Raw genomic sequence first — 24,701 nt, 5'->3', positions numbered from 1 at the left:
CCCCAGTGGATCCACGCTGGACACACCCAGAAGGTATTACCAGACAAAGAATTTGCAGAAGAAGGGCAACCAGCAGAGGACCCTGCAGGAGCCAGTCCAGAAGCAGCTGACAACGAGCAGCCCAGCACCAGTCAGGTTGCAGGAACAGCAGACGTTGGCCCAGGAGTAGTTGACTACGAACTGCCAAGAATCCAGCCTGCTGAAGAGGTCCAGGAAACTGAGCCAGGAGTAGCTGAAGACGAGCTGCCAAGCATATGGCCAGAAGAATGGATACCGATGATTGATCTGACTGAAGATCCTATCAGAACAAGAGAGCGACTTAGTGAAGGTAGAGAGTGGACTAGTCAGGAAAAGCAAGGCACAGGCGAAGAACCTCAGCCGCTTGAGATTCACATCAAAACTGAGGAAGGAGAAGGTCAGACAGGGACAGAGCAGGTGTTCGATACACCACCGCTAACACCTGATGCAGATAAAGGAGAGACTAGAAATAGAGTGATAGTTCGAGCAGAAGAAAATCAAGAGATCGAAGTGCTTGAACAGGATCAGAGAGGGTTAGAAGAACGGGTTCAGGAAACAGAAACAGAAACAAAGACAATCGAAAGCCAAAAACAAAATATTCCTGAACAAGGCCAGATTAGCAACCAGGCAGAAGAATTTGATGCTAGCCCTGGAACTAGCCAGATAGGGGAAGTAGAAGAAGAAAGTGGAGAAGAATTACCACAAGATAAAGAGAACAAGAGAATAAGAGAAGAAAGTGAAGTCCAAGAACCGACTAAGAGACTAAAGAAAAGAAACAACCTTGAGCCTAGGTTTGTAAAAAGATTGAGACTAAGGATAAAGACAGTGGAAGAACAACGTGCAGAAGCAAGAAGAAGTGCTCGGATAGCAGAGCAAGAAGAAGACTCTTCCAAAAGAAGGAGTGAACGAATAAAAAGACAAAACAAAAAGTACAAGTCTCCTGAATGGACACTGGTTTTGGAAGAACTTGAAGATCTTGATATAACTGACGTGAGCGACGGAGAGCCCGTCCCTGAGTACTCAGCTGAAGAAGAAGACGAACCACCGTGAATTTGCACAAAGTAAGCTAGTTGTGTAAAGCCAAAAAGAGGGGTCGAGAAACTCCTTCTGAGCCAAAATGTCTGATTCAACAATGAATGGTAGACCTAGTTGCAGCCGTTTTAAGACGTGTTGCAAGGTGTGTATATGTAGTGTAGTAGTACTGATAGTTATCTGGATAGGACTAACAATTTTCATTCCCTTTGCTGTAAGTAAAGATACTAACATTGTCCCTACTGAAGTTGTAAATACTGACAGTGAGGAGCTAACAACACAGAGTGTAGCAAGACATGAAAGAGCCCTGAGACAAACAAAACAAAACTTAGAAGCATCAGATGAGGGAGGACTACATTATCATGGAGTTAAGAACAAGACACACTTAAATGTTTTCGCAAACTTGTTAATACACTATGTAGAGACTATGGAAATTGAAGATTGCTATGTCTGCATGAAGCTACCTACTTCTGTGGCTGAAGGCGTGACATACCATCACCTGCCATTGACATATGGAATCTCCTGTAGCATTTTAGCTAGTTTATTTTACAAAAGGGGACCGTTACAGTACTATTACTCTAACAATGACGTGATCTTTTCTGAACTTCCTATACGTGGGAACTTGAATCCTGTACATACCAAAAGTGACACCATAAGATATATGGGAGACTACTTTCTGACTATAGGTAACATTGACATAGCAGACGCACACAGAGATAACTTGACTTGTTCTTTGCGTGAGCAGGAAAAGATGTTCCTGAACATGGCAGAGAAAAGAAGAATTAAAATTCAAAAGAAGGCTAATGACGAAAGTCAGAAAAAGCCAAAGTGGGCAGAGAACATGGAAGGCACCTCATCTGGTGGAGCGGGTCCTGCTCTGTTGCTGGATTTTGAAAAGAAAGGCAAGCTATGTCTTCACCGCGAGAAGACTAGCTATTATAATAATGTTTTCATTGGTTCCAGTGAATGCGAACATAATTACAAGGTAATTGGAGGTTGGGGTTTCAAAAATGGGTCAGAGCCTGTGTTTCCTGGAATTTATTATATTTGTGGAGACAAGGCTTATTTCAAATTGCCGGATCACTGGTATGGAAGCTGCTACTTTGGCATTGTCTTCCCGAAAATATACCATGTGAATGGGAAAGCTGGAAGCAATGAAGATACTAATGGCTTAGTGCGTAGTAAAAGAGAAAGTATAGGTGAAATTATGGGTAGTATTTTCAGTGCACTGATACCTGGAGTGGGAGTGGTTCTGAACACTCACAGAATTTGCAAATTGTCTACTATAGTGGATGTGCTGTCTACTGAAACAGCTCATGGATTTCTGCTGGTCAATACTGAAATGGTTGCGATCAGATCAATGGTTTTGCAGAATCGACTTGCTCTTGACACCTTATTAGCGAAAGAGGGCGGAGTCTGCCGGATGTTGAAGGCGCAACATTGTTGCACTTATATTCCGGATAAAAGTGTACAGATCAAAAGATATGTGAAAAACATTACTAATTTGGCAAAAGAACTCAAACCACTCGAGGTTGATAGTGCCTGGAAGAGACTGGTAGATGGTCTCTCAAATGTAGGTCATTGGCTTGCTAGCATAGGTAAAAGCTTATTGTTCAAAATTCTGATGCCAATTGGTATTATAGGTCTTATTATACTTTCCATTTTCTTATGCTGTAAATACCGCAAGCGCACCAAAAAGCACGAGGTAAATGCAAGAGGAGTGAAACGAAGTGTGGATGAGATTGAATTAGAGGAAGTGAATGATCAGATATACAAAAAGGTGAAGACTTCTCACCCTACTAAAACTGAGAGAGAAAAGTTAGAACGGTTGCTGGAAGAAATAGAACTTTATAAAGTGTGAAAGAAAGTTGGCATCTGGTTCCATTATAATTTGTGATGATAGTAAATATCATCAAAGAGGGGATTGATGAAGCAAAGCTTCGCATATTTTGCGGCTTGCCGAAGTCAAGAACCTCGTTTATGTGTAATACGGTAACAAGTGTATGTTCTACTAACATTTATGTTTAGTTTAGATAAGGATCGTGAAGCTTGCACATGTGTTTTACTAAAATAATTTACTCGAGTCATCTAAAAATGGCCGCCGCTTGTATTTAGTTACTGCGCATGCGTCAGCCACACTCACGTGTCCTGACGCGTCTGCAGAAGTGGAGGGAAAGTTATGCGCATGCGTAATTCATAGCTGTGCTTATCATGTGGTACTGCTCGTGCCACTGCTCTTGTGACTGTGTCAATGTAGCTAACATTTAAAAGCAATAGTTTTTATTTCTTGATGATGAGTCAAAAGTACAAATCCTGTGATGTGTTTACATAATGACATTATTATGTATTAATTTGTTTTTCGCTTACTTTTTATGTACCGCGGGGAATGGGGTTTGTCTGTGCCGGGAACCATCTTGGAGGTCTCTTCTGCGCCTGCGCGACTTGCCGAGGCCTAAACAGACCTTGACTGATGGAACGCAGCCAGTTGGCAGTGATGAGCAAGATGCTCCTGAGAACGACCCGAAAACTCGGCTGAACCAATCATATGTGCTCATAGAGCAACAATGTTAAAGTTGCCATTGTATTTCTGCACCAGTTCTCATGAGAACCCCAATCTAGTTAGGCGGTACCCTATTATGCAAATGTAGGCTTGAAGCGCTATGTCGTGATTGGTGTGTTACCCAAATCCTACCTTAGGACCAATCGAAATTAAGGGATTCTGACACTTTGCAACATTGGGGGGTGGTACGCTGTCCCCAAACTGTATATCTACCCTGGGTTCACCTAGTGAACCGTCCGACTTGTCTGGTTTAGCTGACCTGTCACTGACCCAACGCACTCAATAGGTGACTGAAGATACAGAGCGCTGCGAAGCACTCTGTCCGAATTTGACCATAGACTGAGGTTCTACTGAACCTTAGAGTGCTGGTGAAGCACTTTACTGGGAGTTCGCTGACCCCATCGGGGTCTTGATCGATAACTGCAGAGGGGGTGGAGCGCAGGCGTTGCTTCCTAACTGCGGGTGCGGTCCTGTCCTGAGCGGTCCTGTCCTGAGGGTTTGCTGTCCTGTCCTGAGGGTCCTGTCCTGATTCCTATTCCGAGGGTATCCTGTCCTGTCCTGGGTGTCCATTCTGCACCTGCTGTCCTTTGAGGGGTATCCTTCCTTGAGGGTTTCCTGTCCTTAACTGACCCGTGGCCAGGGTTTGGTTATCACACCTTTCTAGGTAAATATTGCTCTGAAACTCTTAAAATCTTGCACCTTCTGAATTTCTAACTTTTGCTTTAATAAAGTTCATCATTGCATATGTTATATTTTCCATGCCTTTCCGCAACGATTGAAAGTCAATTACATATTTTTCCATAAGTTTGTTCCTATGTCTTCTCACTTGTTAGAAATTATATTTTGCATCGCAGTTTGTCATTTTCTGATATGGTCTAGAACTTCATTGCCTAGATTGTTCAAAGGCCCATTCACCTTAAGTGAAGCGTGTTACTCTTTATAGGCCCTCCTATAGTTATCTTTGCATAAAAACTGTCCATGCTTAAATATTATTGAATAGCATAGTATCTTCCCGTTACCTTTTATCAGTACTTCAATGATTACTCTGTCATTATTTCTTTATGCCTATATAATTTACGTTATCTTGGTTATTGATTGTCTTACTTACTGTACCTCATGCAAGAAAATAATGAACTTTAGATAAACATTTTAAAACTTCCAGTTGTCCGTGGTCATTTCAACAGTATTTTGAATGTTATTGGTTGGGTTTGTATTTTGCTGCCTTTCTTTACAGCTAGCTCCCTGATTCATTGTGGTCATTAGGTACCCGCATCGGTGGATGGTAAGTCGGGTGCATTGAAAATTATTAGTAGGGAGAACACACACAAATTGGTAGAGCTCGTGAAGTCACCTGATCGATGTATATGGTGATTTGAAAGTATATGGGCCCTGAAGCCGGAAAACGGCGAAAACTATTGGTCGGGTGGCCTCGCGCGCTCTATCAACTCCTGCTGCCAGTCATCATCATTATCAGCAAATCTTTATTTTCGTAGCATAAAAAGTACATACATATAAAAACAAACATAGTAAATTTGTGAGAGCTGCTAAAACCAAATCTAACAATTCAAAAAGCTTTCTATCTGGGAACGAAAAGCACAATTTATTATTTTGCTTTAAAAAAAATGCTTTAAAAGATACTTCATCAATTAATGGGAAAATATAATTGACATTAACGATAAAACAGTGCTGCCCCTAAGCGTGGAAGGGTATACTCAGATGTGAGTCCCTTGCTCATTGCACCATCAGGATTCAAGCAAGCCGGGCCGACGACGGCTGAAATGCCAGAAACCGGTCCCCGGAAGCTTGTTTCCTTCCCAGTGTAAGAATTGGCTTGGTAGTTTGGTTTGCCCTGTTCCCATCATGCACTGGGACAGGAACAGACTAATTTGCATATAGCCAGGTTCTGAACTGGGATGGTGCAGTGAGCTAAAAAACGGTGTTGGATCTAGCCCTGATCTCTTGACTGGGTGAGAGTATTCTGCTTAATTCAGAAACTCTGTCCATCACCACCCCTTGTTGTTAAATATTTTGTCCACCCTAAGCGTGGAAGGGTATACTCAGATGTGAGTCCCTTGCTCATTGCACCATCAGGATTCAAGCAAGCCGGGCCGACGACGGCTGAAATGCCAGAAACCGGTCCCCGGAAGCTTGTTTCCTTCCCAGTGTAAGAATTGGCTTGGTAGTTTGGTTTGCCCTGTTCCCATCATGCACTGGGACAGGAACAGACTAATTTGCATATAGCCAGGTTCTGAACTGGGATGGTGCAGTGAGCTAAAAAACGGTGTTGGATCTAGCCCTGATCTCTTGACTGGGTGAGAGTATTCTGCTTAATTCAGAAACTCTGTCCATCACCACCCCTTGTTGTTAAATATTTTGTCCACCCTAAGCGTGGAAGGGTATACTCAGATGTGAGTCCCTTGCTCATTGCACCATCAGGATTCAAGCAAGCCGGGCCGACGACGGCTGAAATGCCAGAAACCGGTCCCCGGAAGCTTGTTTCCTTCCCAGTGTAAGAATTGGCTTGGTAGTTTGGTTTGCCCTGTTCCCATCATGCACTGGGACAGGAACAGACTAATTTGCATATAGCCAGGTTTTGAACTGGGATGGTGCAGTGAGCTAAAAAACAGTGTTGGATCTAGCCCTGATCTCTTGACTGGGTGAGAGTATTCTGCTTAATTCAGAAACTCTGTCCATCACCACCCCTTGTTGTTAAATATTTTGTCCACCCTAAGCGTGGAAGGGTATACTCAGATGTGAGTCCCTTGCTCATTGCACCATCAGGATTCAAGCAAGCCGGGCCGACGACGGCTGAAATGCCAGAAACCGGTCCCCGGAAGCTTGTTTCCTTCCCAGTGTAAGAATTGGCTTGGTAGTTTGGTTTGCCCTGTTCCCATCATGCACTGGGACAGGAACAGACTAATTTGCATATAGCCAGGTTCTGAACTGGGATGGTGCAGTGAGCTAAAAAACGGTGTTGGATCTAGCCCTGATCTCTTGACTGGGTGAGAGTATTCTGCTTAATTCAGAAACTCTGTCCATCACCACCCCTTGTTGTTAAATATTCCTTTCTGAGGAGGGCGACACTCTTTTATATGATTGAACGTCCAGATTGTTTTACATTCAGCAAAGCTCCCCACTTTTGGATGTTTCTTATGGAAGTGGAGGAAAACCTTAGAAGCTTTCTGTGAAATGGAGGAATGCCTATGATAGCACTGATCACATTGTATAGTCTGATGAATGATAGACTGATCTCTCTTCTTAACCTGAGCAAATAATATCTAGCAGCACACTTCGTTGCTATAAATGGGCGTACCTTTGAGACAAAATATGAACCTTCTTTGTGCTTGGACTGAGATAGAATGAGTGATGCAGGATATCTGCACTTCATATTTGGTGGAAGTCAGTGTTCTCCCTAGGCAAAACCCAGCTGCAGTGGTGAAAATAGCGAGGAAGGAGGTTGGTTCTTAGTTGGGTTGAAGAAGATAAAAAAAGGTCTATTGTTTGTGGGAAAACCACATGAAAGAAGTTGATGAACTCTCACAATTTAGGCACTGGAACCTCCTGGGCATTTTGAAGTTGGAGATTTTTTTGGGGTGGGAGTTGGCGGGGACAATTGTTGTCCTTTCAATAGCTGAGCCAAGAGTATGGATTATCTCCCATCAATTCCTTACATGCCTTAAAAGTGCTCTGCACAATATGGTAAACCAAATGAAGAGTTGCTAGGTTGTTCACCACTGAAAGGCTGATTGCTTACAGAGGGGGAACATCGTTTACAACGAAACTTTTACCACGCACTACCATTACAATGCAGGAATTACAACAAAAGTCGTTACAACGACTTTCGCTGGAGGTCGCTGTTGGATAGGGAATAGTTTGATTTTCTATCCAACACCTTCCCTACTATCCACGGGGACTGGAGTTGGAATAGAAAATTAAACTATTCCACTATCCAGCGCCCCACAACGCAAGTCGTTGTAACGACTTGCGTTGTAATACCTGCGTTGTAAAGGCATGGGTGGTAAAAGCATGCGTTGAAACGTCATACAACCCTTACAGAGGGATAACAGCAAAAGCGGTGTCTGCCTTATATGAAAAGCTGACAATTGATGCCCTCCATACTCATATTAAATGAAAGGTCATGTGAGAGTGCGATGTAGGATATCTGGATTAGTTGGATTAGCAAGACGTTTCGACATATCCCAAAGATGTGACCATAAGGGATTATTCCAGACGCAAGTTTAAGTCCTTAGAGTAAGTTGGCTCACATATTTAGTGCATGACTGCGATCATGAGAGTATTTTCTATTTTATAAGATGCCAAAGCCCGAGGAGTCTGACTTTTTTGGGGGCAAATGATGAGGACGCTGCATGGCACCATATACAAACGGCCTGTCCCCCATATACAAACTGATGAAACACTGAAGTGACAGAGGTTCCATGGAGTGTGTTACCTTCAGACTTGGGCGTTGCTCCTGATAACATCTGCTCCTGGGGTGTATGTGTCTACTTCTGCTTATGTTTGTACCCACCTGCTTAATTCTGAATAGACCCTGGCAACCTGCTTATTGTCCGCTTGTCTCTGTGACACACTCACATCTCGCAACAAAACAGTTTGTGCACGTGGCATTTGTAGTAGCAAGACGTGAGGTAGCCCAGAACAGAGGCACACTGGAAACATGATTTAAAAACCTTGACTGGTGTGATGAGGCAGCATGAGCACCCTATAAAATTTGGGCTGCTCTAGCAATTTGAGAAAGTATGGGGGCAGGAAATATACACCTCAGATAGGCAGTGGCGTAACGAAAAATTATGCCCCCCCTGCAGAGTGTGATGAGGGGCCCCCACATCTCCATTACCTCACAGATATTCTTCCTTGGTCTTGGGCTGACTCGTGCCCCACATGAACGATTGGGGGCCCCCTGGTGGATGGGGTACCACCTGCGCCACAGGGGCTGCAGGAGCCTGAGTTACGCTCCTGCAAATAGGCTTTTGAGGGATAGTATGAAACCTCGGAGGATTATGTAATAAAAGAGAAGAAGGTCACTCTGCACCCAACTCATATTACAAAGTACTGATCATAATGTGTGGATACATGTTAAGGACAAAACATTTTTAATGAAAGTGTTTTGCTGGCGTAAAGAAATGATTCCTTATTTAACAATTTTGTGGTAGGTTTCTTGAAAAAGTTCAGAAATTAATATCAATAATAAGATAGAAATCTAAAGCAGTATAAGGGAGTTTTGACTTTTTAATTGAGAGACTGAAACTGTGAAAATGCTAGCTATGGTTAGACTAAAAATTAAGTTTTTTCTTGAAAATATCTCTGATTGGAAACTGTTAAAATAAACATGCCTATAAAGTAACAGCGACTTTGCGTACCTTAAAATTGCCCAGTATTTAATTTGCATAACAAATGCATTTGTGTTCCCATGTTAGGATACTTGTTCAGCAGGCTTTCACGGGTGGTGTCAACCCACAGTTTCAAACCTAGAAAAGATAAATAGGTCAGTAACACTTGGTCACAAATATCTTGTACCACATTTGAAAACTGACATTACATTTTTAAGCTGTAGTATAAGGCTAAATTCTTGTCCGATCTTGTTAATCTGAATTTAGCAGAGATGTTTATCAAACATTTTTAACCTATTCTCAAATGTGTAAGGGCATTGGCTCCACAGGCCCAATCAAGCCAATCTATGTGTATTATAGTGCACAATATTGCTATATGTAAGGTAATTGTGATTGTATTTCATTAATCCTTTTTAAGCCTTTTTAGCCAATTTCTCAAGCAATACCAACGTGCAGTCCTCTTAAAATCTATACATAGGAAAAAAGAAGTAAATGCAAATATAGGCAGGGTGAAAATGGACTCCTGGCATTTTTATCAGCAGTTTGTTATTAGACTCAATTACATACCCAGCAGGGTAGTAGGCATGATGTAAATTTATTCAACTTAGTCAGTCACGATGACTGATGCACAGAGACACACACACACACACACACACCCACCCATACATACATACACAAAAATAGGGAACCAGCGCCCATTGGAGGATGCACCTTAGTTCTACAGTGGACACCACAGCCCATAATAATGTCATCACAGAAACTACAAGTTGACACTGCTGCAAATAATTGGCTTATAAATACTGACGGAGGGGATGCTGAACGACTACCGATCAGGATGCAATATGTGTAATCAAGTGACTTAAATGAACCTAGTTCCGATGCTACTCCACCCAAAGGCAAGAGAGAACACCATGCTGGAATAAATGGGATCTATGGGAGACACTTACCAGCTTCCAAGTTGTACCTAGTAGCAGAAAACTGTACTGTATCTCTCTTGCATCTAAAAAACAATACATACAACACATGTCACACCTGAAGCCCAACCTGTTGCCTCTGCAGGTCCACTACTGACGTATTACCTTTCATCAGTGACTCTAGGAAAAGTGCTCCAATTGAGAGAAGATATGGAAAACGGTAGACCCCACTACAGCCACAAAGCTCACCAGAAGACTTGCACAAGCTAGTAGGAGGTCTCTTTTCACCAACTAAGTAATGATAACATCGAATTAGGAGATACCACCAAATGTGAAGCTGCACTACAATTCCAGACCACACATGCAGCCCCAAGACAGCCACAAGAACTGACACCTGTAACTGATAATTCCACAATGCACAGATTCCCAAAAGGTAGTCCAACTCAGGTTCTACTGTATACCATCTACCACGGGTCCCTGAATTTCGCAAAAGGCAAATATTTATTATTAAGTAAGAATATATAATTTACCGTTACAGAAATACCCAGGAGGTGGACATATGTATTTTTTTAAATAAATCGTTTTATTGGCAAAAATAAACTTGGTGGTCAGTACATACAGGGATTGCAATTGTCACAGTGTTACCGTAACAGAATGTTATACAAATATGTCACAGCTGGTGTCATAGTATACAAGATGTTAGCAATGCATGAATCTCTTAAAGTGCTAATGGTTCGTCAATGGAAGGGAGAAGGGGAGGCTCACACAGATTGCCACGGTACTCATTCAATTTTGACCAATCTGACACCCACTTCCGGGGGCAACCCTGGGCATCATACTGTTTTTCCTTGTAGCATGCACCAGTCCATGTCCTTCTTCCAGCACTGAACGTTGGAGGTGTTACCCCTACCCATAGGCAGGCTATATTCCGCTTAGCAATTGCGAGTCCCAGCGTCACCCACAGTCTGCCCTTCGCGGATCGATTTGTGGGTTCCCAGATGTTCAGAAGGCACCTCTTAACCTCGCCGCACCTCAACCCCCTAGACAGCACGCATACAGTTGTGTACCCACTTCCAGTAAGCTTGCAGCAGAGGGCACTCACACAGTATGTGAAGAAACGTCCCTACCTCACCACACTCTCCTCACTCCTGCCCATCAATAACAAGCGGGTTCCAGAGATATAGACTCGGTGTAGTACTTTCAATTGTATCAATCTCAATTTTGCTGATATTACTATTTCTTTGGGAGAGGAGAGTGCTACTCTCCACTCTTCGTCGTCTATCTCAAGCCCGTCTGCCTCCCACTTTTTCCTAATTGCAAGCAGGGGGTCCGGGATGTGGTGTATACGTTTTTTGTATGTGAGGGAGATAGCCTTTTCTGGGAGATGACCGTCCAATAGTCGGTCCTCAAGGGGGAGGACTCTGGAGCAGCGTTCCGGGTGGAATGTTTGCCAGGAGGGAGTGTCTGACCTGCATATATCGAAAGTGCCTCGTGGGTGCTAATGCGTAAGTGTGCTGAAGCGAGGCGAATGTCACAACCCGATTGGGTCCCCACAAGTCTTTTATATGAGAGATCCCTATTAGGTCCCAGTTGCAAAACCCTTTTGTGCGACCCAATGTACCCAGCGGTTCGGAGACCCAGAGCGGGGTAGCTAGTGTAAGTTTGTCAGCCCATCCCAGTTTACGGTTAACAATGTGCCAAAGTTGGACAGACGGAGGTGGACATATGTTAACCCAATAAGTGAAGAGGAGTCTGAAATGAATTAAATTAACCTAAAGAGAATTCTTCCACTGAACAAAACATCTGAAAGAAACACACAGTGATAGATTCCTTACCTTAGAATTACCCCCAGGGCGTCAGACTGGATCCGGAAAGTTTTTCATCAGCAGTACCCCTGCGCGCCGGTAGGCGTCTTCGTGTGGCTTCGCGTGCACCGTTGGCGCCGTGATTACGTCGTCGTAGCTACTTAGATGCGCCCACGTGCGCTGACGTCAGTTCATCCTTTTTACGCGCCAGCAAGCACAGATCCGGGAAGAGCAAGTACCCCCAGACAATTTTTGACTGACTTTTTTGAGGCCTTTTACCTCATCTTTTCGAGTCGATCGACTCCTGGTGTCATAGGGATGCCCAGTTTCAAGAACTGTGGGGACTGTCATCGCATGATGTTGGTGACGGACCCCCACCGTGTGTGTCTCTACTGCCTGGGGCGCGACCACAACCCCAAGTCGTGCCCCGACTGCCGGGCTATAGCTCCGAAGACTTTGCAGGAGCGGTCCCGAAAGTTGCTTGAAGCCTGGCAGTCGGCTCCACGCTGCTCAAGGTCCTGGTCCTGTGGGAGGTCGAGGGACCGGTCGCGGAGTTGTCATTACCCCTCTTCTGGATCTAATTCTTCGCACTCGGGGCAGGTAAGTCGGAGCATTCCAAGAAGAAGCACCGTCGCTCTTCGACTTCCCCTCGTCCGTTGCGTGACACGGCTGAGGGTACGGGCGGTGCCACCCCCGCGGCTCCGGTGGAGTCTGCGACGTAGCCTCCAGTCTAACCCCCCTTTCCGGGTGCGGGGGCGACGCCTGCCCAGGTGCAAGAGTTTCTTGCTGCCATGGCCTGACTTTTTGGACCGTCTGTCCACGCTAGTGCACCTACTGGCCCCGCGGGCCCGATGGGGATTCCTGATTTACCATCTCCGGCAGCTCTGGCCCCGGTGTCGCTGCCGGCTCCACAGGGCCCCCAGGGATAGGGGATTGCACCCCAATCAACGCCGGTTGACCTCGTGACACCTCCACCGGCGTCGGTCTCCCCGGCACCGCTTCCGATGTCACCTGCTCCTCTGGATGACGTTGTCCCCAGCTTCAGCCCCGACCCGGACACGGTGCCGGATCAACGTCGCTCGATGCTGATACCGACACTGATGGGGCCTTTTATGCCCTATGTCCATCCTCCTTATTTTGAGTCTTTTCCACAGACTTCGGAGGAAGGGGAGGACTGGGCGGGGTCTGAGGACCCTGTAGCACAGGACTGTGCTTATGATGCGGACTGGGCAGAGGATTTGGGGGAGGCCAGTGGTCTTGACGCCTCACCTGACCCTGTCATGCTGTCTCCTCCTACCATGGCTACGGAGAAGGGAGCCAGTTACGCAGTGGTGTTGCGTAGGACAGCCGAGGCTCTCCACCTCGAACTCCCTACGGTGGCCGTCAGGACTAACCTCCTGACAGAAGTGCTCCAACCGGCGGCTACCTCTTCGCAGCCCTTGTTGCCTTTTAATGAAACACTGGCGGACGTTCTTTTGGGCACCTGGTCCAGGCCTAACACAGGGGCTCCTGTGGATAGGAACGTGGCCCAACGCCATCGCCCAACTCCGGGTGACTCCCTCTTCCTTACCCAACATCCCACCCCTGAGAGCTTGGTTGTCCAAGCCTCAGCTTCCCAAAGCGTGTTCCCTACCACACCTCCAGATAGGGAATCCAAGAAGCTGGATCAGTTTGGCAAGAAACTTAGGGCTGCGGTCGAAGACACCGCATGCCTCTTGGGCCATCATACCCACTCTCTGTGGGACACGGTTGTGCAGGTGCTGCTCAACTGTCAGCAGGAGGCCCAGACAGTTCTCTCCCAAGCGATTAGAGCCAGGAGAGATGCAGCAAAGTTCACTACACGTTGTGGGCTGGATACCGCCGACTCACTGGGCAGGTCGATTTCCATGACGGTGGCGCTTCGGCGCCACACCTGGTTGAGGAAAACTGGCTTCTCAGGGGATGTCCAGAACACCTTAATGGACATGCCCTTTGATGGCATTCGCCTTTTTGGCAACAAGGCAGAGAGTGCATTGGAGCGCTTCAAAGACTCCCGGGCTACGGCCAAGTCCTTGGGCCTGTCAGCTACTCGGCCTCCTCCGCCTTCTGCTTTTCGCTCCTTTCCTGGCCACGGAAGGGGCGCCTCACAGCATTTGCAAAGCCACAGGCCACAGCAGCAACAACCTCAGCGTGGCCGCAGACGTGGGAGCCGTCGAGGCGGTTCCGGGGGCCAGCGGGCAGGCCAGTCCACTTCCACCCCCACAGGATCCACTGCAAAGCCTTCCTAGACCGACCTTTCAGGCCCATCAGACGCCAGTAGGTGGACGAATACGCCATCATCTCCACAACTGGCGCAACATCACTTCGGACAAGTGGGTGCTGCAAATTGTCCGAAGGGACTACTCCCTCCCCTTCGAGGCAACCCCTCCAGCCATGCCACCTCGGTACCACTGCATGTCGGGGAATCACGTGGCGCTTCTCCAGCAGGAAGTTGCGGCCCTCTTGGCTAAGGGGGCCATCGAGCTCCTTCCGATGCCAGAAGTAGGTCGTGGTTGTTATTCCCACTACTTTCTGGTTCCAAAGAAGGACAAGGGCCTGCGTCCTATTCTAGACCTTCGGAAAGTCAACCGCTTACTCCGGAAGGAGAAGTTCAAGATGCTCACGCTTGCTCAGGTCTTGTCTGCCCTCGACCCGCAAGACTGGAAGGTGGCATTGGACTTGCAGGACGCCTATTTCCATATCCACTGTGCTCCCATTTGGCCTTACCAGCGCCCCTCGGGTGTTCACGAAAGAGATGGTGGTGGTCGCAGCTCATCTGCGCAGATCAGGGGTTTCAGTCTTCCCCTATCTCGATGAATGGTTGTTGAAGGCGGGCTCGCCCCAGACAGTTGTCTCCCACCTCCAGACTACGGCCAACCTCCTGCATCTGCTGAGGTTCTCCATCAACGTGCCGAAGTCGCATCTGATTCCCATGCAGAAGCTCCTTTTCATCAGAGCAGTTCTGGACTCGGCGCGGTTTCGGGTTTATCCTCCTGAACAGCGAGTCCGGGACATTGAGGCTATGATTCCGATCTTTTAGCCTCTGTCCCAGGTTTCGGTCAGGATGACCCTTTGGCTGCTGGGCTTGATGGCCTCCTGCATTCTGCTTGTGGATCATGCCAGATGGCATATGCGGGCTCTGCAGTGGGACCTGAAGTCCAGTGGGTACAGCATCAGGGCAACCTGTCCAATCACGTCCAGATCTTGGAGGGCACTGCACGGCAATTGCAGTGATGGTTCACAAATTGCTATTGGGTCAATGGCAGATCCCTCTCCCTTCCCCAACCGGAGCATGCAGTTGGTGACGGACGCTTCTCTTCTGGGATGGGGCGGCCACGTGGGGGAGGCGGAGATCAGAGGCCTCTGGTCTCCGGCGTAGTCTCAGCTCCACAGCAACCTGTTGGAGCTTCGGGCGATCTGACTGGCACTGAAGGCATTCCTTCCCTATGTCCGGGGAAGTGTAGTGCAGGTGTTCACAGACAACACCACCGCCATGTGGTACTGCAACAAACAGGGCAGGTTGGGGTCGTGGACCCTATGCCAAGAGGCTCTGCGTCTCTGGGCTTGGCTGGAATATCAGAGCATGTCCCTGGTGGTTCAACACCTGGCAGGTTCTCTGAATGCCAGGGCAGACAAACTCAGCCGTCGGTGCATGATGGATCACGAATGGTGTCTGAACTCGGACGTGGGGCAAGGTCTCTTTCAGCAGTGGGGAGAGCCTTGGTAAGATCTGTTCCCCACCGAAGAGAACACGCAATGTCATCAGTTCTGCATGTTGAAATTTCCAATGTGCCACTCGCTCGGCAACACATTTGGTTGTGAGTGGAGTTGCGGTCTATTGTATGCCGTTCCGCCTTACCACTTCTGCCCAGAGTGCTGAAGAAGATCAGGCACAACCGGGCCCAAGTTATTCTTGATGCTCCGGACTGGGCTCGAAGAGTATGGCATCCCAAGTTACTCAGTATGAGCATCGATCCTCCGATCCGTCTACCTCTTCAGGAGGATCTTCTGTCGCAGCAGCAGAGGACGGTCCTCCACCCGAACCTGTCAAGCCTCCACCCCCTGGTTTGGAGATTGAGCAGTGGCAGTTGACGTTTTTTGACCTGCCTTCTGAGGTCTGTAATGTTATCTTGGCAGCCAGGCGTCCCTCCACAAAAACAGTATACGCCTGTAGGTGGAATAAGTTTGTGGCATGGTGCACAGAAAAGGCTGTGGATCCCCTTTCTGCCCCTCTTTCAGAGTTCCTTCTTTTTCTTCTTTCTTTGGCCCAGCAGGGCTCTGCTCTGGGCACTATCAAGGGGATGTACGTTGTTACAACGCATGCTTTTAACACGCATGCTGTAACAACGCGGTTTTTATAACACATTGTTTTACAACGCATAACAGAAAGGGGTGTTGGATAGTGAATATTTTAATTTACTATTCCAACACCAGTCCCCGTTGACACTAGGGAAGGTGTTGGATAGTAAATTAAAAGTATTCCCTATCCTTGAGCGCCCCCCAGAGTCATGCGTTGTAATAGAATGCGATTTAAAGACCGCGTTGTAATAGCTCTGCGTGCTAAAAGTTGCGTCGTAAACGACGTTCCCCCTATCAAGGGCTATCTCTCGGCCGATTTCGCCTTCCTGAGGCTACCAGGTCAGCCTTCCCTTTTCAAGTCCCCTGTGGTAAATAGATTCTTGAAAGGCATCACGCACATGTTTCCTCCTGTTCTGTTCTTGATGTCTCAGTGGGACTTGAATCTAGTTCTTACCTTTCTGATGTGCGCTCCCTTTGAGCCACAACATAATTGCCCTCATCGTCTTCTAACTCTAAAAACTGCTTTCCTGGTTGCCATCACCTCTGCCAGAAGAGTGAGTGAGCTCCAGGCTCTTTCTTCAAAACCTCCTGGACAAAGTTGTTCTGAGGACTCGTCCTTCCTTTGTGCCAAAGGTTGTCACTGCCTTTCACATCAGGCAGACTTTCACTTTGCCCACCTCCTTTACGCCTCCTTCTAAAGAGGAAGAGAGGCTCCATCGTCTGGACCCAAAATGTGCACTCTCTTTCTATCTGAGCCGCACACAACAGTTCCGGGTGGATGAACAACTCTTTGTTGGCTACGTGGGCGCTAAGAAAGGCTGGGCTGTGCACAAACGGACCTTTTCACGGTGGGTCGTTCTATGCATAAAGGCTTGTTATTCCTTGGTTAAAACGGAGCCTCAGGTGGGGCTGCGCGCCCATTCTACCAGGGCGACGGCAGCCGCTACTGCTCTGGGACACGGCGTTCCCTTGCAGGACATTTGTCAGGCAGCTACGTGGGCCTCGCTGCACACGTTTACCAAGCACTACTGCCTGGACAACCAAGCCCGGAGAGACTGCTTCTTTGGCCATTCTGTTCTTCAGGGCTTTCTGGGGTGATCTTGGTTCGCAGACCCACCACCGGGGTTGGTATTGCTGGGGTATCTATTCTAAGGTAAGGAATCTATCACTACGTGTTTCTTTCAGATGCACAAGTTACTTACCTTCGGTAATGATATATCTGTAAGAAACATTGGTAGTTGAGATTCCTTACCGCCCCACCCTTCCTCCCTGTTCTGTGAACTGATGTCTAGGGTTAAGGTCATCCCTTTCAGGACCCTAGTATCATGGCACCAGTGGTCAGTATCTTGCATGGCTCTGCGTTCCTGGCGCGGAAAGTCTTGTACAGAACTGTCGTCAGCGCGCTTGGGCGCGTCTAAGTAGCTCCGACAACCTCATCACGGCGCCAACGACTACAACCACTCACGCAGAGCCGAACAACAACGCCTACCGACGTGCAGGGGTACTGCTGACGAAAAACTTTCCAGATCCAGTCTGACGCCTGGGGGTAATGCTAAGGTAAGGAATCTATCACTAATAATGTTTCTTACAGATATATTGTTACCGAAGGTAAGTAACTTGTGCATTAAGAACAAAAACTAACCTTCGAAAAACTATTTACAGCTTCCTATAAATAATGTCTTGAAATCTGGGACTATTGAACGTAGTTCAGATAGAACATTAGCTTGCTGAAGAATCTGTGTGCTAATCTAACTCACAACATGATTCACCAATGTGATGAGTCAGAGTTGAATGTATTTCAATTACACCTTTTAAAAATTATTTTGAAGATTTATACTAATGTAATCATGGATTTTATGAGAAAATAATATGTAAGAAAAAGAAACGAATACTGTTGTGCAGAAGAAAAGAAAAGTGTGAGTTGTCTTGCGCATCCGTATATGGAAAATGGGTTTGATTCATACCTGTATGTAAAATGTTCACCTAACTTAAATTAGCTAAAAATGTCAAGTTTTCATTCAAGAACAAGATCATAAAATATGTATTTAGTCATTAAAATGCAAAGTGATTATCTGCGCTAATTTCAACAAAGGGCATGAATGCAAAATGAATATTAGGTATATTTATCACAGAAATGCATGCAGCTACACTTATGCAAACGGAAGTGCCGTCATGTGCATAAACCAATCTTTACACAAAAGTCATAAATGCCTGCATGGGAAGATATTTCCTTCTGCATGGCTTAAATTTTCAAATGACAGTCTGATTTGAACCCCCCCTAGTACATGTGGGTAATTTATGAGCTTTCAATTGTCACTGCCTGTTTTCCCTAATACCATGGGCCAAATTATCCTACCGCCCTATTAGAACTAGGGGGGTCGGACTGCTGCTGCCATTCCCTGGCAGTGGCGCAGCTGTGTAGAGGCAGCAATATGCTTGGCTGGACAGCTGCGGTCCCACCAAGCATATTACGAGTTGCGTCAGGGCCATGGGGTCCATGCAGGGGGCCACAACATGTGCCCCCCTTTGTGCATGCACCCCAATTCCTGCGCCGCATGGACTTTACAGTCCATGCCGTACAAGAATTGTTTTTTGACGTTCCCATTGCTGTGCCCATTTTCAGAGGTACTGCCGTGAGACCGCCCAAAAAAGCCTGCCAGACACGAGAAACACTTGTAATCTGGCAGGTGGCCCGACCATGGGTTTGGCAGTACGGGAGCGGGCCACCGGCATTGCGGTCCAATCTTGCACTGCCAAACTCATAATCAGGCCCTTAGTGACATTGTCTGCTTTGGTAGTGAGACAAAATATCAAAATTCAAATATCGAGATTCAATAATATCGATGTTTTAATTTCGATGGTACAGAATATCGATGTGAAAAATATCGACAGACAGAATATCGTTTTTTAAGGTATGTATGTTACTAATATCGAAATTTTGTTTAGTGTTATGTATTTTATTATTTAGTTTATATGTTTGTTAAATATGTTTTTTAATGTATGTTTGGAAATTAGTAATTTTGTTTACATTTTGCGTTTTAGTATCAGAGTGGGTTGTGGGTTTATAGAGGAATAGGGTGGGAAGTAATTTATTAATAATTAATTAATTAATATATTTTTTTAAAATATTTATAATTAATAATTCATTGGTCATTAATTATTAATTAGTTAATTGAATTAATTAGAGTTAATGTAGCAGTATTTACCATTGTTTGTTATTGTTAATTAATAATTAATTAGTAATTAATTATTATTAATTAGTTAATTGAATTAATCAGAGTTAATGTAGTAGTATTTACCATTGTTTGTTATTGTTAATTAATAATTAATTAGTAATTAATTAATATTAATTAGTTAATTAAATTAATTAGAGTTAATGTGCTAATATATTAAATTTTTTGCTATTGTTAATTAATAATTAATTGTTAATTAATTATTAATAATTAGTTAATTTAATTATTTACAGTTAATGTGATAATATATTACATTTTTTGTTATTGTTAATTAATAATTATTTGGTAATTAATTATTATTAAGTGATTAAATGATGTGATTTATTTATGTGTAGTGGGTTGTGTGTTTATAGGGGAATAGGGTGTGATATAATTACATTTAATTAATTAAAGAGATTGTATTTATTTATTGGTATTTATTGTTAATAAAATGGAAATTAATAAGTGTTAATTAGTTCATTTATAATTGCATCAATTTAATAATATTATTGTTATTAATTGATTAATTGATATTTATATTAATTGTGTTTTTTTGGTTGTGTAGTGTGTTGTGTGTTAAAGGGGGAGTAGTGTGGGAAGTAATTGTTACCCCCATGCTATCCAACGCTTTCCCTACTGTTGCACCCTCTGGAGTGGGAATAGTAATTTTTACCCCTACGCTATCCAATGCTTTCCCTACTGTTGCACCCTCTGGAGTGGGAATAGTAATTTTTACCCCTATGCTATCCAACGCTTTCCCTACTGTTGCACCCTCTGTAGTGGGAATAGTAATTTTTACCCCTACGCTATCCAAAGCTTTCCCTAATGTTGCACCCTATGGAGTAGGAATAGTAATTTTTTACCCTACGCTATCCAACGCTTTCCCTACTGTTGCACCCTTTGGAGTGGGAATAGTAATTTTTACCCCTACGCTATCCAACGCTTTCCCTATTGTTGCACCCTTTGGAGTGGGAATAGTAAATTTTACCTCTACGCTATCCAACGCTTTCCCTACTGTTGCACTCTCTGGAGTGGGAATAGGAATTTTTACCCCTACGCTAGCCAACGCTTTTCCTACTATTGCACTCTCTGGAGTGGGAATAGTAATTTTTACCCCTACGCTATCCAACGCTTTCCCTACTGTTGCACTCTCTGGAATGGGAATAGTAATTTTTACCCCTACGCTATTCAACACTTTCCCTACTGTTGCACCCTCTGGAGTGGGAATAGTAATTTTTACCCCTACGCTATCCAACGTTTCCCTACTGTTGCACCCTCTGGAGTGGGAATAGTAATTTTTACCCCTATGCTATCCAACTCTTTCCCTACTGATGCACTCTCTGGAGTGGGAATAGTAATGTTTACCCCTACGCTTTCCCTACTGTTGCACCCTCTGGAGTGGGAATAGTAATTTTTACCCCTACGCTATCCAACGCTTTCCCTACTGTTGCACCCTCTGGAGTGGGAATAGTAATTTTTACCCCTACGCTATCCAACGCTTTTCCTACTGTTGCAATATGTGGTGTAATTATATATATTAATTTATATGTAGAGTTTTTAATTTATTTTAAATGTATATGTATTAGTTATTATTTTTTAAATATGTTTTATTTTTTTTAATTAATGTTAGAAAAATTATATGTATTTTAAAACATTGTTTACATTATTATTAATACATTTATAAAACGATATTTTTAATTTCGATATTTTTGTGCTACGATATTTTTTTTCGATATTTTTGTACTTACCTTTATGAAGATATAACTCCGATATTTTTAATGTCGATATTTTTGTGTCGATATTTTTGTATGTAGATATTTTGTCTGTCGATATTATGTCATAGATTCGTCTGCTTTGTGGGAATTTAATAGGATTCAGTAAAATATACAATTTGGCAGTCAGCTCTTTTTTTTTTTTTTGTGCCCGAAAAAAATAACCTTTTCCACTAAAGAATTTTGGTCTCCCTCACTCCTTTATAAATCAAAGAATTCATTCAAACGCCATTTAACACTTTCAGAACTATTTGCGAAGGTAACCCATAAGGGAATGGAACTGAGAGAATATATAATAAAAGTATATGAATTGGTGTCCCAATTCTACCTACTGATCAATTTCAAATGTCTCTGAAACACCAGCCTCACCTCTCCTAATAGCCACTTATGAGAGAAAATCTTTCCATATCATCATAAATTACTTATTTCCAAGATAAAATATGCACGTAATGACTTGATATTTCAGTATTTTATTTCTGCAGAGTTTACACGTTTTATGCATTTGTATAACTCATTAAAAAATATGTGAATACTACCACAACGTAACATACACAACATAACATACAAAGAGGGGTTTTGAGTTACCCGATTCAGGCGTTGGCTATTAGCGCAAATCCCTTCAGTCACTGGCTTGTTGAGTTGTTTGTTCATGTTTGAGACCAGCTCAAAGCATTTCAGAAATGCACAATTTTTTCGTAGTTACCACTTGTAATGATAATGGGTCAAAAAGTAGTCCTCTGATTTTCTTTAATTTTACTGTTGCTTGTGCTAGCATCATGACAGTTATTGAAATAGTCACAGCGTAAAAAGCTGTTTAAATACTGCTTTGTTATTATGCTGACAGTACCATAGTAGTAGTGAGTGCAAGATGTTTGTAACAACATCAGCTGCAGAGTCCATGCTGGTCTGTGCAGAGCAGGTTAGACGTAGGACATTCTATTGGCAAAGTCTGAGCTAAGGTTGTCTACCTTATGCAGCAGGGTTCAATAGGAGTGTTGTGCTGGAAAGACCTGGGTGCCTATCTCTGGACTGGGTGCAGCATTATGAAGAAGTTGTCCATGTGCTCTCGTAGGGCCATATTATCAAGAACGGCGTTAAAATTATCGCCGCTTTAGCGGCAGAAAACTGCAGCTAAAGCGGCGATAATGGGCTTGATAATATGTCCTTGTGAATTCCCATAGAAGCCCAGGTTCACACCAGGCTCAGCGCATGATCGGAAGGGTGCGCTTATGGTGCCCATATGGTGCGCTCACAGTCCGCGAATCCACCGCGCCCATAGATATATATATGCTTTTAACTGTAATTTTCTCAGGAACTACTGAACAGATTGACACCATTTAAGAAAAAGGCACGAGTCTGAACTGAGGACTACATCTCTGCCAAATTTGGCGTAATTCCATTCAGCAGTTCGGGCTGAAGCTGTGGCTACAGGTCCTATGGGAAATTGCATGGGGAAAACAGTTTTTGGGACCGCCTTTTTTCTCGGCCTCTGCTTAAAAAGCTCCTTCATTTTGCAAAGTTGAGAGATTTCTAATTCATGTCTGATGTTATTGAACAATTTGGGAGTATACATGCTTTGTAAAATACTTCTGTACTAGTTATTTTGTGTTTTAATAGCACTATGTTGGTACGAAAATTTCCCTTACATGGTGAAAGATGTGAACCCCTGAGTGCCTGAGTTGCAACGATGTCTGGATTCCTGGTGCAGATTTTTGTTGTCATGTGAAAACACAGTTGTGTGTGGGCCATGTCATCGGCCTGTCTCACAGATTGCGGGCATGTCGCACAGGGAGGGGCGCGTCCATAGCAGGCCTGCAATGCCCATAGGGCTCAAAGGGCTGCAGCCCCTCCCTCCCACCCATTGTGTGTGTCAGCCCGGGCTGAGACAGCTTCCCGGGCTACATACAGACAGTTTTTGAGCTGCTGTAGGCTGGCTGGCTTGGCGTCCGTCTTATTGCAGCTGCACCCGAGTACTTCACAGGTTTTTAAAAGACCATTTACTTGTTAACAAGGCTTTGTTGTTTTTCACCCCCTTCTTAGAGCCCCTGCATCTTTACTCTGCCTATTACTGGAAGAATTAGCCCCCCGAAAATGTCATTAGCCAAAAATGTCATTAGCCCCCCAAGATTTATCTCTAGTTGCGCCTCTGGTCTATAGTGCTATCTTTGTAGTAGTGAAATGCTACTGCTTCTGCCAGAAGTTACGAAGCACATGAGCGTTCATAGCAGCATACCGTCTAGAGATCAGTAGGAGCAAACAGGCTTTTTTTCCTGTCTCACTGGAGTGAGGCCTACAGGCCCACTCATGTAAAGTTCTGCTGCTTTGTGCATAACTCACCTTCGTCCTACATCATGTTAGTATGTAGTGCTGTTCAGCATGTGTGTGGTTGCATGCATGTGCTGTGTGAATGTGTGCCTGTGAATGGTGCAATACATGAAGGACTCTGTTTTCCATTTTGGGATACCCCGGGCTGACTGGAGGATCATGTGGATGTAGAGCAATAGCCCCACACTGTTTTGTGGATTGCTGCATTCCTGTGAGCTGGGTGGGATAATTTAAAGGATGCTCTTTCATTCAGGGAGAGGTCACTGGGATGAGGCCAGGGCACATGTCATGAAGGAGATTGGTCTGATAACAGAATCATAAAGAGCAGGGATGAGGCCCTGGGGTAACTGTTTGATGCACTAATCCCTTTGGCTGACATCCTGGTGTAAACGTCTTGCAACTCCCATGGCTGCTTTGTGGGGCTATCAGATTTGGAGTTGCTCCTGCTGTGACAGACTTCTTTCTTAAGGAAGGGAAAGATAGAGGAGGAGGAACTGCAAAAGGCAGCAGACTCCATCACGAACTTCAAAGATTTAAACCCTAAATCACATTTGGTGTCTGGAAATGGACTAGAAGAAGGAGAGCTCCAAGCCACCAAGAGTCAACTGTCAAGCAGCATGTCATACTTCTGCCTGTGACTATGGGTTGGGGCTAAGGCTTGGCAGTCTCCCATCTGGGTGAGGGGACATCACCCAGGGAAATCCAAGTCCACTTACCCCTACAGCCAGGAGCACCAGTTCCTTTCTACTTGCCAAGATCAGTTTGTCCTGTGAGGAAGAAGAGAGCACTTGAGGGAGTGGCGTCCAGTCAGGGATTGTTAAAAACCCCAAGTGACTGATAACAAGCCTTGTGAGGTTCAGGAGAGCGCACACTGATGCAGTTTATTTAATCCTGAAAAATGTTCTCTCTACACAACGCTTACGAAGTCTCCTTTGGCTTCCAAATAAATATATGGTCATGGTTAAGGTAATGTGCAGGATGTTTAAATAGTAAAATGGAATGGTCCACTACACTTGGAAATCAAAGCTGGACTGGCCTTACCAGGCATTAGGCGTTTCCCCGGGGGGCTGGGAAGCCAGTTATGTTACTGGGGGGGGCAGTTTGTTACTGTGGGGGTGATTTTGCAGCAGATTGGAAACACTTTTTAAATTACATTATTTAAATTATATAAACATGTAAATAAATAGAACATATTTAGAAATAAATCTATACATTTAAGATATATTTTAACAACTGTTTTAGAATGTATGGATTAATGTGACATTGGTATCTATTAAAATACAATAAAACTACTTTTAATTAATTATATGCTACACGTTTAATACTTATTAATGCATAATAAAAAATGTAATTGCTTTACTTTAGGTGGAAGTTTATTTTGTAATTTAAACTGTTTTA

At 44.5% G+C, this 24,701-nt stretch overlaps 1 long non-coding RNA gene across 1 annotated transcript in view; it reads right to left on the bottom strand.

Moving 5' to 3' along the window:
- LOC144798818 (uncharacterized) overlaps positions 1 to 24,701 on the bottom strand; it is a 230,055-nt gene that overhangs the window by 63,672 nt on the left and 141,682 nt on the right. The window contains exon 2 of the long non-coding RNA XR_013603659.1: positions 8,989 to 9,096. This is a non-coding gene — a long non-coding RNA (uncharacterized LOC144798818). The remainder of the gene's footprint in view (positions 1 to 8,988; positions 9,097 to 24,701) is intronic.

This window comes from Lissotriton helveticus, chromosome 12 (genome assembly GCF_964261635.1).
Source record: "Lissotriton helveticus chromosome 12, aLisHel1.1, whole genome shotgun sequence".
NCBI lineage: Eukaryota > Metazoa > Chordata > Amphibia > Caudata > Salamandridae > Lissotriton > Lissotriton helveticus.
This window is presented reverse-complemented; position numbering and strand designations above follow the sequence as displayed.